Source organism: Cebus imitator, unplaced genomic scaffold (genome assembly GCF_001604975.1).
Source record: "Cebus imitator isolate Cc_AM_T3 unplaced genomic scaffold, Cebus_imitator-1.0 Scaffold47, whole genome shotgun sequence".
NCBI lineage: Eukaryota > Metazoa > Chordata > Mammalia > Primates > Cebidae > Cebus > Cebus imitator.
The window spans coordinates 192,605-206,376 of NW_016107362.1; the positions used below are offsets into that span (position 1 = coordinate 192,605).

Sequence of the window (13,772 nt, forward strand, 5' to 3'; positions counted from 1 at the left end):
CGGGGTTTCACCATGTTGACCAGGATGGTCTCGATCTCTTGACCTCGTGATCCACCCGCCTCGGCCTCCCAAAGTGCTGGGATTACAGGCGTGAGCCACTGCGCCTGGCCTGGGTATTTGTAATTTCAAATTAATTAATGATTTTTTTTTTGAGACAAAGTTTTGCTCTTGTTGCCCATGCCCAGGTTGGAGTACAATTGTGCGATCTCGGCTGGCTGTAACTTCCACCTCCTGGTTCAAGTGATTCTCCTGCTTCAGCCTCCCAAGTAGCTGGGATTACTGGCATGTGTCACCACGTCCGGCTAATTTTTTTATTTTTAGTAGAGATGGGGTTTCTCCATGTTGGTCAGGCTGGTCTCGAACTCCCAACCTCAGATCATCCGACTGCCTCAGCCTCCCAAAGTGCTAGGATTACAGGCGTGAGCCACCACGCCTAGCCAGTGATTTTTCCTTTCTTTTCTTTTTTTTTTTTTTTTTGAGACAGAGTCTCACTGTGTTGTCAGGCGCCAGGCTGGAGTGCAGTGGTGCAAGCTTGGCTCACTGCAATCTCCGCCTCCCAGGTTCAAGCAATTCTCCTGCTTCAGCCTCCCGAGTAGCTGGGACTATAGGCACATGCCACCACGCACAGCTAATTTTTGTATTTTTTAGTAAAGCCAGGGTTTCACCACGGTCCCGGTCTCTTGACCTCGTGATCTGCCTGCCTTGGCCTCTCAAAGTATTGGGATTACAGGTGTGAGCCACCACAAGGTATTGCTATGTTGCCTAGGCTGGAGTGCAGTGGCTAGTCATTGGTGTGATCCTGCTACTAATCAACACAGGAATAGTTAATTATTATTTCTATTCAACATATTGATGGAATTCCTAGCCAGAGAAATTAGGCAGGAAAGAAGGAAAGAAAAGTAAAAAAGGGAGTCAGGGAGAGAGGAAGGGAGGCAGGGAGGGAGGGAGAGGGAGGAAAGGAGGGAGACAGAAAAAGAAAGAAAGGGAAAAAAATAAAAAAGAAGAAAAAAGCTTTCAAATTGGAAGGGAAGAACTAAAGTGATCTCTTCAGATCACATGATTTTTTTTTTTTTGGAGACGAGTCTTGCTCTGTAGCCCAGGCTAGAATGCAGTGGTGCCATCTGAGCTCACTGCAACCTCCACCCCCCAGGTTCAAATGATTCTCCTGCCTCAGCCTTCCGCGTAGCTGGGATTACAGGCACCCGCCACCATGCCTGGCTAATTTTTGTATTTTTTTTTAGTAGAGACAGGGTTGTACCATCTTGGCCAGGCTAGTCTCAAACTCCTGACCTCAGGATCCACCCACCTCGGCTTCCCAAAGCGCTGGGATTACAGGCGTGAGCCACTGTGCCCGACTACATGATCTTACATGTAGAAAATTCTAAAGATCCACCAAAAAAAAATTAGAACTAATAAATTCAGCAAAGTTGCAGGCTACAAAAGCAACACTCAAAAATCACCTGCATTTCTACATACCAACAATGAACAATCTGAAAAACGAAATTAAGAAAGCAACCAGGCATTGTGGCTCAATGCCTGTAATCTCAGCACTTTGGGAGGTCAAGGTGGGCAGATCACTGAAGGCCAGGAGTTTAAGACCCTGGTATTCAAGACCCAGGAGTTCAAGCCTATAGTGAAACCTGTCTCCACTAAAAATACAAAAATTAGCTGGGTTGGTGGTGTGCACTTGTAGTCCCAGGTACTCGGGAGGCTGAGGCATGAGAATTGACCGTACCTGGGAGGTAGAGGTTGCAGTGAGCTGAGATTGTGCCACAGCACTCCAGCCTGGGTGACACAGCGAGATTCTGTCTCAAAAAAAAAAAAAAGCAATTCCATTGATAATATCAAAAAGAATAAAATAGGCTGGGTGTGGTGGTTCATGCCTAGAATCCCAGCACTTTGAGAGGCCAGGGTGGAAAGTCACTTGGCCCCAGGAGTTTGAGACCAGCCTAGGCAATATAGTGGGACCGTATCTCTATTTTCAAATATGAAAAAAAGAAATTTTTATTTTGAGACAAGGTCTGGCTCTATTGCCCAGGCTGGAATACAGTGGCACAATCTTGACTCACTGCAACCTCTACTTCCTGGGCTCAAGCCATCCCCTCCCACCTCAGTCTCCTGAGTAGCTGGGACTACTGGCACCACCATCATATCTGGCTAATTTTTATTTTCATTTTTTTTGTAGAGACAGAGTTTTGCCATGTTGCCCAGGCCGGGTGCAGTAGTTTGCACTTCCTTTGAGGCCAGTTGTCGGAGACCAGCCTGGCCAACATAGTGAGACTTCTGTCTCTTAAAAGAAACAAAGCTGGTGCATGCCAGTAGTCCCAGCTACTCAGGAGGCTGAGGTAGGAGGATTGCTTAAGCCCAGGAGTTCAAGGCTGCAATGCGTTATGGTCACATCTGTGAACAGCCACTGTACTCCAGCCTGGGTAACAAAGCAAGACTCCATCTCTAAAATAAATAAATAAATAAATTTCCTTAAGTAGCCAAAAAAGAAAATCATTTTAATTTGTGTTTTTGATTACTAGTGAGACTGAAGATTTTCTAATATCAAACATTTGTATTTCCTTTGTGTGTGTGAACTGTTGAAAAACGTGTGCTTTGAATGAAGAGAACTTCCAAACAAGCTTTGTGTGAGCAACATGGCTGTTTATTCACCTGGGTGCAGGTGGGCTAAAGCCTAAAAGGGCATTAGCAAAGGGCAGTGGGATAGGAGTTGGTTTCATAGGTTTGGGTAGTTTTTTGCGGGGCGGGGGCGCTACAGAGTAAGATCACAAGTTCAGTTACAATGGCAGGGTTGCGTGAGAGGTATTTAATTATCAGAAGAACAGTTAAGATGGCAGGGTTGGGTGAGGGACTTATTCGAGGAAGCTCTGCTGGGTGATCAGGGACAATGGCGAATGCAGGTAGGGGGTGGGAGACATCAGCCAGGGCAGGCAGGACTTCAGACTTTCGGGCTCCAGGCTTGCATATGAGACCTGACATTCAGGCTCCAGGCTTGCATATGGAGACCTGACATGAACCATCAGTTCATACTTTATACCTATGCATGTATGGCAGGCGTTAATCTTCCCTATCGATTTATATGAGCCCTTCATATATTATGGTATTTCTTCTTTATCTATCAGTATTTGTTCCAAATTTTCCAATTGGCATTTCTCTTTTAATTCTGTGTCCATTCAACAAATATTTATTCAATGTTTACTATGTTCTCAGTTCTATGGTAGGAATTCTGTTGTTCTTTACATATAGAATTACAAAATTTTTAGTTCTTCCATTGTTTAAAGTTTAGAAAAAGTACACTTAGGGGTGGGGTGCAGTGGCTTACGCCTGTAATCCCAGCACTTAGGGAGGCTGAGGCAGGTGGATCACCTGAGGTCAAGAGTTTGAGACCAGCCTGGCCAACATGGTGAAACCCCGTGTCTACTAAAAACATAAAAATTAGCGAGGCATGGTGGTGTGCACCTGTAATACCCCAGCTACTAGGGAGGCTGAACTAGGAAATCACTTGAACCTGGGAGGTGGCAGTTGCAGTGAGTGGAGATTGCACTACTGTACTCCCAGCCTGGGCAGCAGAGCAAGACTCAGTCTAAAAAAAAAAAAAGAAAGAAAGAAAGAATAAAAAAAGAAAAACTGCACTTAAAGATCAGGACAAGTGCTTGCTTTGGCAGCACATATACCAAAATTGGAAAGATGCAAAGAAGATTAGCATGGCCCCTGCACAAGGATGACACACAAATTCATGAAGCATTACATATATATATATTTTTTTTGAGACGGAGTTTCACTCATGTTACCCAGGCTGGAGTGCCATGGCGCGATCTCAGCTCACCGCAACCTCCGCCTCCTGGGTTCAAGCAATTCTCCTGCCTCAGCCTCCTGAGTAGCTGGGATTATAGGCACGCACCACCATGCCCAGCTAATTTTTTTTGTATTTTTAGTAGAGACGGGGTTTCACCATGTTGACCAGGATGGTCTTGATCTCTTGACCTCATGATCCACCTGTCTCGGCCTCCCAAAGTGCTGGGATTACAGGCTTGAGCCACCGCGCCCGGTCGCGTTACATATTTTTTTTAAAGATTTAAACATAAGACCTAAAACCATAAAAACCCTAGAAGAAAACCTAGGCAATACCATTCAGGACATAGGCATGGGCAGAGAATTCATGACTAAAACACCTAAAGCAATGGCAACAAAAGCCAAAATAGACAAATGGGATCTAATTAAACTATAGAACTTCTGCACAGCAAAAGAAACCATCATCAGAGTGAACAGGCAGCCTACAGAATGGGAGAAAATTTTTGCAGTCTGCCCATCTGACAAAGGGCTAATATCCAGAACCTACAATGAACTTAAACAAATTTACAGAAAAAAACACCAAACCCCATCAAAAAGTGGGCAAAGGACATGAACAGGTGGTGTAATCGAGGGAGCGCAAAATCACCACTGAGACAAAGACTAAGCCAAATTACAGCTAGTGCTCAACTTACGACCATGGTCGGGACCGCGGACCGGTCCTAACATGATTTGGTCGTAAGTTGAGTAGGCTATATGTACAGTTGAAATGGTGCACGTGGAGATGGTAGTGCTGCCAGAAGCTGGTCCGCACTGTCGTACTCCCAGCTGGGCAATGTTTGCGCTGCCAGACGTGGAGCAGTCGTGGCTAGCGATTGTGGTCGTAAAGTCGAATGGCCGTAAGTTGCATAGGTGGTAAGTCGATCAATACCTGTACAGGGTCCTTATTGCCGGCGGCCACAGAGGACTCGCGTTTCTCTAACCGTGGCCACGAAAGGAAGGTGTCAAGACCATTTATGTCTGTAAACCACCTCCTGGGTGGAGGCGAGGGCAAGGGGCTTTGGACATTCCGAGGGCCAGGGGACTTTAGACATTCTGATTGTTACTTAAGTGGTTCACAGAAGTCAAGATAAGCGTTAGTTTACACATTGGGTAGGGTGGAAAATTACAGACCTTAGTTACTTATTATTACAAGTCTTAGGTTTTCTTAAAATGGCACAGGGGCAAAAATGGTGTTGATTTGGACTGCTTGCCTGTCACATTAGGGTTACAGAGAGAAGTTTCAACAGAAAGCTGAGGTATGGTCGAGGTATGCGGTTTATGGGGCAACTACCATGTTGCACAGGCACTTCGCAAAAGGAAACATTTATGCAGCCAACAAACATGAAAAAAAGCTCATCATCACTGGTCATTAGAGAAATGCAAATTAAAACCACACTGAGGTACCATATCATGCCAGTTAGAATGGCAATCATTAAAAAGTCAGGAGACAGCTGGAGAGGATGTGGAGAAATAGGAATGCTTTTACATTGTTGGTGGGAGTGTACATTAGTTCAACCATTGTGGAAGACAGTGTGATGATTCCTCTAGGATCTAGAACTAGAAATACCATTGGACCCAGCAATCCCATTACTGGGTATACACCCAAAGAATTATAAATCATTCTGCTATAAAGATACTTGCACACGTATGTTTATTACAGCACTGTTCACAACAGCAAAGACTTGGAACCAACCCAAATGCCTATCAATGATAGACTGGATAATGAAAATGTGGTATATATACACCATGGAATACTATGCACCCATAAAAAGGGTGAGTTCATATCACACTTTTTTATGGGTGAAACTGGAAACCATCATTCTCAGCAAACTAACACAGGAAAAGAAAACCAAACACCGCATGTTCTCACTCATAAGTGGGAGTTGAACAATGAGAACACATGGACACTGGGAGAGGAACATCACACACCAGGGACTGTCGGGGGGTGGAGGGATAGAGGAGGGATAGCATTAGGAGAAATACCTAATGTAGACGACAGGGTGATGGATGCAGCCAACCACCATGGCATGTGTATATCTATACACAGAACAAACCTGCATGTTCTGCACATGTACCCCAGAACTGAAGTACAATTAAAAAAAAAAGATCAGGACAAAAAAGCATATAATAATACCACCTATCAGTGTCTGTGACTAAGAGCTAGCCTCTTCTAGCTCTTACGAACTTACAGTCAGATACTGGGCAGGGATACAGTCATCTGAATGCTTGATTAGGGTTGTAGGATCAATCAAGTTAGTTCACTCACATGGCTGGCAAGTTGGTGGAGGCTTTTTCTCCTCTCCATGTAGACCTCTTCATAGGGCTGTTTAAGTGGAGTAGTGTGGAGATTGGTTTCCCCCAGAGCAAGCAATCAAAGAGAATCAGAAGGAAAGCTGCAATCAGGGCCTTTGTGATCTAGCCTCAGAAGTCACACACATTTGGCTGTATTCTTTTGGTAAAACACAGTAGCCCTGATTCAAAGGGCTGGTGCAGGCCATCAGAGGTGAGAATCTTTGGGGGTCATCTTAGAGCCTGGCTACCAAGGATCCCAACATTTTTTTTTTTTTTTCTCTGAGACAAGGTCTTGCTATGTTGCCCAGGCTGGAGTGCAGTGGCTATTCAAAGCCTCCAACTCTTGGGTTCAAGCAATTCTCCTGCTTCTGCCTCCTGAGCAGTTGAGACTACAGGCATTTAAGCCACCTTGCCAGGCTAATCCTAATGTGATATTGTGCCAGAATTACTAGCCTTTGCTTACCGGTAATAACTAAAATAAGCAGCCCGGGATAACTAAGATCTGTGTGTAAATAAATGCTTATCTTGACTTCTGTAAACCACTGAAGTAACAAACAGAATGACAAAAGTCCCCTGGCCCTTGGAATGTCTGGAGACCCCTGCCCTCGTCTCCGCCCAGGAGGTGAATCACAGAATCCCCTAGCCCTTGGAATGTCCGAAACCTTTTCATCCCCATCCCCGCTCCTCACCCCCATTCCCAAGGTGGTTTTTCAGGTATAAAAAGTCTTGGCACCCTCCTTTTGACGCCACAGGTTGGAGAGACGTGAGTCCTCTGTGGTCGCCGGCATAATAAATGACCCTGCAATCTGGCATACTTTTGTCTTGGTGCTTTCTACGCTCGATCCAGTACAACACTAATATCTTGGTTTTCCTGTAATTTACTTTATAAAGCAAGTACTGGGTGGGCACAGTGACCCATGCCTGTAATCCCAACACTTTGGGGGGCTGAAACAGGAGAATCACTTGAGACCAGGAGTTCAAGATCAGCCTTAACAATATAGCAAGACCCCATCTCTATAACGAATAAAAAAAAATTAGCTCAGTGTGGTGGCATGAGTCTGTAGTCCTAGCTACTCGGGAGGCTGAGATGGGAGGATCACTTCAACCCAGGAGTTCAAAGCTGTAGTAAGCTATGATGGTACCACCACATTTCTACATTCCAACCTGGGCAACACAGCAAGACCCTATCTCAAAAAAAAAAAGTACTGAGAATTTTGCAACACCCAGTACAATTCTAGTTTTGTACCACACTGTTCTCTTAAAAACAGCTGTGTCCTCAAACACATATGTGCATATGGGTGCACTCAAGCATAAAAAATTTTGTTTAGAGTTCCACAAATTAAAGACCCTCTGGTACAGTGTCAGCTCATTAGGTCACCAGAATCCATCTCAAACTCTGAATCCAAGTAAGCAGAGTTCAAGATTGCAGATAAAGGGCCAAAATCTTTTTTTCTTTGTACCTACTTGTAATTAGTTAACTGGGAAACACTTCAAGTTTTACCAGAAACCTTTAATTTTGTAGAAACCTTTACCTGTGTTCAATATCCACTTTAATTAAAAAGCTCTTGTAAATTATACTAATTTGGGGAAAGTGGATTCAGCTTGTTGAGGAGTAATTAACCAAATAGCTGAGGTGGAAGTCTGCGTAGGTGAAAAGGTCATTAAATCAGAACAAGAAAGCTTGCAGCTTTCACCTCTCCGTCAAGACTGACAAAGAGGCATTTTTGTGAAATCTTTGGGACTCACTTTCACTTCGCCACTTGTCCCATTCTAATTAAAGCTTGCCAATTCAAGGCTCTAAGAAAACAATACAGTTTTACATTTTGCCAAATTGGGAAATTTCCGGGGACCCAAAAGTTTAGCAGGGAGACTGAGAGGCTAGAATGGGAGAGTACGCAGCATCAATTTCGTCTAAAAAGAAGATTGTTCAGGCACACACAGCACCCTTATTCCAGCTCTACAACCAAAGCAACGAAGACTTGGGCAGGCTGAATGCCTAGCCACAGCGTTCCCTCCTACTTCCCCACCATCTCCTAACCAACAAGTCATCTTTGGTCACATACTCACTTTAATTATTTAGTTTGAGGCAGGTCTATCACCCAGGCTAGAGTGCAGTGGCGCGATCTCAGCTCATTGCAACCTCCCTCTCAGCCTGCAGAGCAGCTGGGACTACAGCCAGGCACCACTACGCCCGGCTAATTTTTGTGTTTTTAGTAGATACCAGCTTTCACCATGTTGGTCAGGCTGGTCTCACACTACTGACCTCAAGTGATCCGTCAACCTCGGCCTCCCAAAGTGCTGGGATTACGGGCGTGAGCCGCCAAGCCTGACCACCTAATCACTTTAATGTTCCTGTTGAACTTAATTTTGGTCAACCTTCCGGTGCAAAAATGTTAGAGTAAAGGGGATCAATAACTGCCACATTTGACACATTTTTGTAATCTTCAGCTCCAATTTCCATCCGGGCCTGAGTGACCTAAAACACTCTACAGGGGTATCCTGTCTCAACAGACATCAATTTCTAACCACGTCTACCTCTACCAAAGTATTCTAAAGATTCTGTCGAGTTAAACCTTTAGCTCAGGCAAAGGGAGACACATTAGAGAACGCTCTCCGCCCACGAAGAAACAGAGGCTACGGAAGATTTCCACAGACACCCGGCCTCGCCCCGTTTCCTTCACAGTTCTCAGCCACGCCCCTCCCAACCGGAACTACATCCCCCGCGCTCCGCGCCCCCACGCACAGCGTGGCGTAGGCGCCCGAAGCCGCTGGCGCCTGCCAGGCTTCCCCGGACGCACAGGGCAGGTGCTGGTCGTGCGCATGCTCGATAGGCGGGGTTGCTGGAGTCTCCAGGCGTTGCTATCTGTTGCGCTGCCGCCCTTGGGAGCCGGCAGATCCGGGTCTCGTGGCTAAGAGTGACGTGGTCACTCGAATCAAAACAGAGGAGGGGGAGGAAGCTGGCGGCCAGGAGCGGCAGCGGCAGCGGCAGCGACGTCCGGAGCAGCCGCAGCCTTCCGGAAGCTCCAGGCGGTCTTTCTGCCGAGCCTCGGTCCCGGCCCCCATCCTCCCCGCCCCATCGGTTGTTGTCTGGGCGGGTGAGTGTCTCCCCCTCTCCCACCAGCGTTTGCTGGCCCACCCTCCCTTCGCCCCAGTTTTAACTAGGGGCTCCTCAGGCTCACGGGGACTGCGGCGGCTGCGGCGGAACCGGGCTGTTTCTCCAGCTCGGCGGTTCCTGGGCCGGGCTGGCGAGTCTGCACCGGGAGAAGCTCCGCTACTGCCGAGCCTGCGCCCCCCTCCCCCCTGCCGCGAAAAGCCTGCAATTTAGCTTTCTCTGGAGGAAGTCTGAGTCGGGGCTTGGCAGGAAAGGGCACGGTAGCCACGGGTGGTTTTATTTTTAGGATCAGATAGGCGACTCGGGTGGAGGCGTATCGTGGAGTAAAAAGAGAGTCGGAGCTGGAAGGAAAAACTCACAAATCCCGAAATCCACACTATCTTGTTTTCCCGACTTCCTAGCCTTTTCTGGGTGCGGTGAAGTCACTGGGATGCGTCCTTTGTTGTGATAAATAAGACGAAAACGCTGCCACCCGGAAAGCGAGAGCTTTTAAGCCGCTATTGTGTCGCGAATTTAAAGGATCCCCTTTTTCTGTTTGTTCAGTAAGTGGAACCAAGGTTGACAGTACAGAGGTAGCAGTACTCTTTATTGGAACTAATAGTGTGTGATAAACTGGTTACCGGCTGTATTCGAAGTCCCGTGTTGCTGTTTAAAGGCAGACTTACCCAAAGTGGCTGTTTATATGTGCTGAGATTTTAGCCAAGATGGTTTGTTGGCTGTGGAGAGTCAGTAGGATGTTTTCAGTTGCCCCAGTTGGCAAACCGAGGCTGTGGCCTTAATAGAATGTGTTAGTTTTGCATCGAGAGAGTCGGATGAGCTCTACGCAAGTAATAGCTACATTTGCAGAAGAGATCATCCAGTTTTTGTATGTTATTGTCAGAAACAGTTGGCAGCTGTACATACTAGAACTTGGAAAGCGTAAGACCTTCCAGGTGTTGGAGTCTTGAGACTCTTAGGAGGCATCCTCGCTGCCTAGCGCTGTGGAGGTTGCAGGAAGCTTGCATTCCCTTCCACTTAGGGTGGCCGGCCGCGCAGATTCCTTTAGTGTAGCCTGCTCCGAACTTGCCGCTTTCCGCGGCCCTTGACAGCACTGCGACCGACCAGAAAACTAAGTCCTTTTGTCCTTTTTTTTTTTTTTTTTTAAAGGGCGCCGGGACCAACGATCACCAGCTGCCCAAATACCAAAAAATTATGCTTCCGAAATCTCTTGATGTCGATTCCGCACGAAGAGCAATCGAGTTACTCTACGTGTGCCACTCACGACAGAAGCCCTTTTTTGTCCTTTTTTTTTTTCTAACATGGTTTTTAAAAAGACCACCCCCGCCCCCAAAACTCATTAATTGAAGTGTTTCTGTGGTCAACAGCAAGAAAGAACAACAACAGTACCTGATGGTCAATTGCTCCTTATCAAATCCAGGAAGAGTTAGGAATTTAGATTATTTCCTTGAAGGGTATGTCCTTATGGCATAGCATGGACCTCTTAATGAATCTTTTCTCCAGTGTTTGCCAGTGAGATCCTTTTTCTTACTATCGCAGTTGGAATCCTGATTTAGAAGGAAAATTTTATTGAAGTTCTCTTTTTTCAGCTTTTTACTTTTTATGCTAGCCTATAACTAATATTTTTGGCTATACGAAATACTTTGTAATAGAGAAAATGTTGATAAAAGCAGATAGGATAAAAGAAAAATCAATAATCCTGCCACCCAAAGATCACCAAAATGTTAGTTTATACCCTTCTAAACTACTTTTTTGAATTTGTATATTTTATACAAATATGCTATCACACCCCATATGCTTTCAGTACGTAACTTGCTTTTTTCACATTCTGTTTTTTGAGTAATAATTTGAAGTTTTGCACATACGGACTTTAGACCTTAAATTTTAGGGAGTATTCACTTTACAGTAGTGCCGCCTTATCCGTGGTTTCACTTTCAGGGGTTTCCGTTTCTGTGGTCAACCGCAGTTCGAAAATAGAATCATATTTTGAGAGACCACATTTACATAAATTTTATGATGATATATTGTTATAACTGTTGTATTGTTAACTATTGTCAATCTCTTACTGTGCCTAATTTATAAATTTTATCATAGGTATGTATAGGGAAAAAACATAGCCTCTCTCTCTATATAGGGTTCTGTACTATATGGGCTTCAGGCATCCACTGGAGGGGTCTTTGTTTCATTATTTTTAAATTTTGAAATTTAATAGAGATGAGATCTCACTGTGTTGCCCAGGCTGGTCTCAGACTTTGAGCTTGAGTGATCTTCTGGCCTTGGCCTCCCAAAATGCTAGGATTACAGGCATGACGAGCCACCAGGCCCAGCCCACTGGGGTTTCTTTGAATGTATCCCTTTTGGATAATGGGGGACCACTCTATGTTTGCCAAACCATAATCATTAAAAGCATGGTTTTAAAAGGTTTCCTCACAAATCTCTATGATAATGTAAACTTTAAGAAATTAGGCCATTCGTGGTGGCTCACGCCTGTAATCCCAGCACTTTGGGGAGGCCAAGGAGGGTGGATCACCTGAGGTTGGGAGTTTTTGAGACCAGCCTGACCAACATGGAGAAACCTTGTCTTTACTAAAAATACAAAATTAGCTGGGCATGCTGGTATATGTCTGAATCCTAGCTACGGGGAAGGCAGAGGCAGGAGAATCATTTGAACCCGGGAGGCAGAGATTGCAGTGAGCCGAGATCATGCCATACGTTGCACTCCAGCGTGGGCAACAAGAGCAAAACTCTGTCTCAAAAAAAGAAAAAAAAGAAAAATTAATATGCATTGCATGGCAAAGTAAGGCCTCACTTGTTTGGCTCTTGGGAAAGAAAGCACAGCTGGAATTGATGATATCAAAGTTTAAATCGTTTTTGCTAACTCAGTGGTTTGATTCGGGTGATATTTAGTTCTATGTCATAGTTATACTCTGTTCCAAATGCTGATTAGCTGTTCAGGCGCCAGGCAGTAAGGTCCTAGAAGATTTTAACTTTACATATCACACCTTTTTTTTTTTTTTTTTTTTTGGGGGGGGAGATGGGCGTCTTGCTCTATCGTGTAGGCTGGAGTGCAGTGGTGGATCTCAGCTCACTGCAGCCTCCGCCTCCCAGGTTCAAATGATTCTCCAACCTCAACCTCCTGAGTAGCTGGGATTACAGGCACACACCATCACGCCCAATTAATTTTTGTATTTTTAGTAGAGTTGGGGTTTCACCATGTTGGCCAGGCTGATGTCAGACGCCTGACCTCAAGTGGTCTGCCCACCTTGGCCTCCCACAGTGCTGGGATTACAGGCGTGAGCCACTTCACCTGGCCCACATCACACTTAATATGCATTGAGTCTTGGTGTGTGCCCATTTGGTCCAGTGCTTTACCAGTTGGCACCAAAAGAGCCTGCTATGGAAGGAAATGTCTGCTTCATCTCAACTTCAAAGGATAAGTACATACCATGAACTATCTTAAATCTGCCAATAACCTATTTTGGGTTTGAGTCTCATAAACTTACCTAAAACCTTTAAATCTCCGTTTTCATTTTGCGTCTCTTATATGATTAGTCCTAGACGTTTACTACTCATTATACAACTTAGTTTATTTTTCTGCAATTTGGCTTAAATTATAGTGTTCAGTATATGATCTAGGTTTGTCCACTTCTTCCCATCCCTACTGCCATCACCTTTGCCAGGCAGGGTATCTTCATCTCTAATCTATTGCAGCAACTCCTGGTCTCCTTGCTTCTGCTTTGACTTTTATTGTGCATTTCCCTTACCAGTTTAAGAAATCCTTTAAAATGTAAACTACCTTGACACTCCCTTGTTGAAAGTCTCCCATCCATATTCAGAATAAAATCCAAACTCTACCAAAGCTTGCCAGGCACTACAGGTTTGCCGCTGCCTTCCTGTCTTATCTTACTTTGTATCCTTCTACTTAGTTTAGTACCCTGGAACCTGGCCACATGAGTTTCTTTGTGTATTCCAACCCCACTTATGTTATTGTTCCTGGAACTTGCCAAGCTGGTTATTGCTGTAGGGCCTTTGCACTTGCTTTACCTTGGGGCTTCAGTACTCTTCTTCCAGATCTTGCTGTGGTTGATTCATTGTGTTATTCAGGTGTTAGTTCAGACCATATTTTTGTTCAGGAAAGGATAGTGTTTTCTGTCCCTTTTGCAGTACTGTCCTTAATGAAGTCCATTATTTTGTTGGTCTTTTTGCCTGAAGTTGCACAAACAGAAGATGACCTTAAAAAACATTCTGCAGCTGGGCGCAGTGGCTCATGCCTGTAATCCCAGCATTTTGGGAGGCCGAGGCGGGTGGATCACAAGGTCAGGAAATGGAGACCATCTTTGCCAACATGGTGAAACCCTGTCTCTACGAAAAATACAAAAATTAGCTGGGCGTGGTAGCGCATACCTGTAGTCCCAGCTACTTGGGAGGCTGAGGCAGGAGGAACGTTTGAAACCGGGAGGTGAAGGTTGCAGTGAGCCAAGACTGCACCACTGCACTCCAGCCTGGTGACAGAGCGAGACTCTGTCTCAAAAAA

At 45.2% G+C, this 13,772-nt stretch overlaps 1 protein-coding gene and 2 non-coding genes across 3 annotated transcripts in view; 2 read left to right on the forward strand and 1 right to left on the reverse strand.

Annotated features, from left to right (window-relative positions):
- The first annotated feature begins 3,655 nt into the window (after positions 1-3,655).
- Positions 3,656-3,762, forward strand: LOC119471019. Its single transcript, XR_005200009.1, has one exon. It is a non-coding gene; the product is annotated as a U6 spliceosomal RNA (small nuclear RNA).
- Positions 3,763-8,895: 5,133 nt separating this feature from the next.
- SMIM14 (small integral membrane protein 14) overlaps positions 8,896-13,772 on the forward strand; it is a 77,982-nt gene continuing 73,105 nt past the window's right edge. The window contains exon 1 of the mRNA XM_017527249.2: positions 8,896-9,224. The gene's annotated coding sequence lies outside the window, so the exon portion shown is untranslated. The remainder of the gene's footprint in view (positions 9,225-13,772) is intronic.
- LOC119471022 lies at positions 10,385-10,518 on the reverse strand. The gene has a single exon (XR_005200012.1). It is a non-coding gene; the product is annotated as a U11 spliceosomal RNA (small nuclear RNA).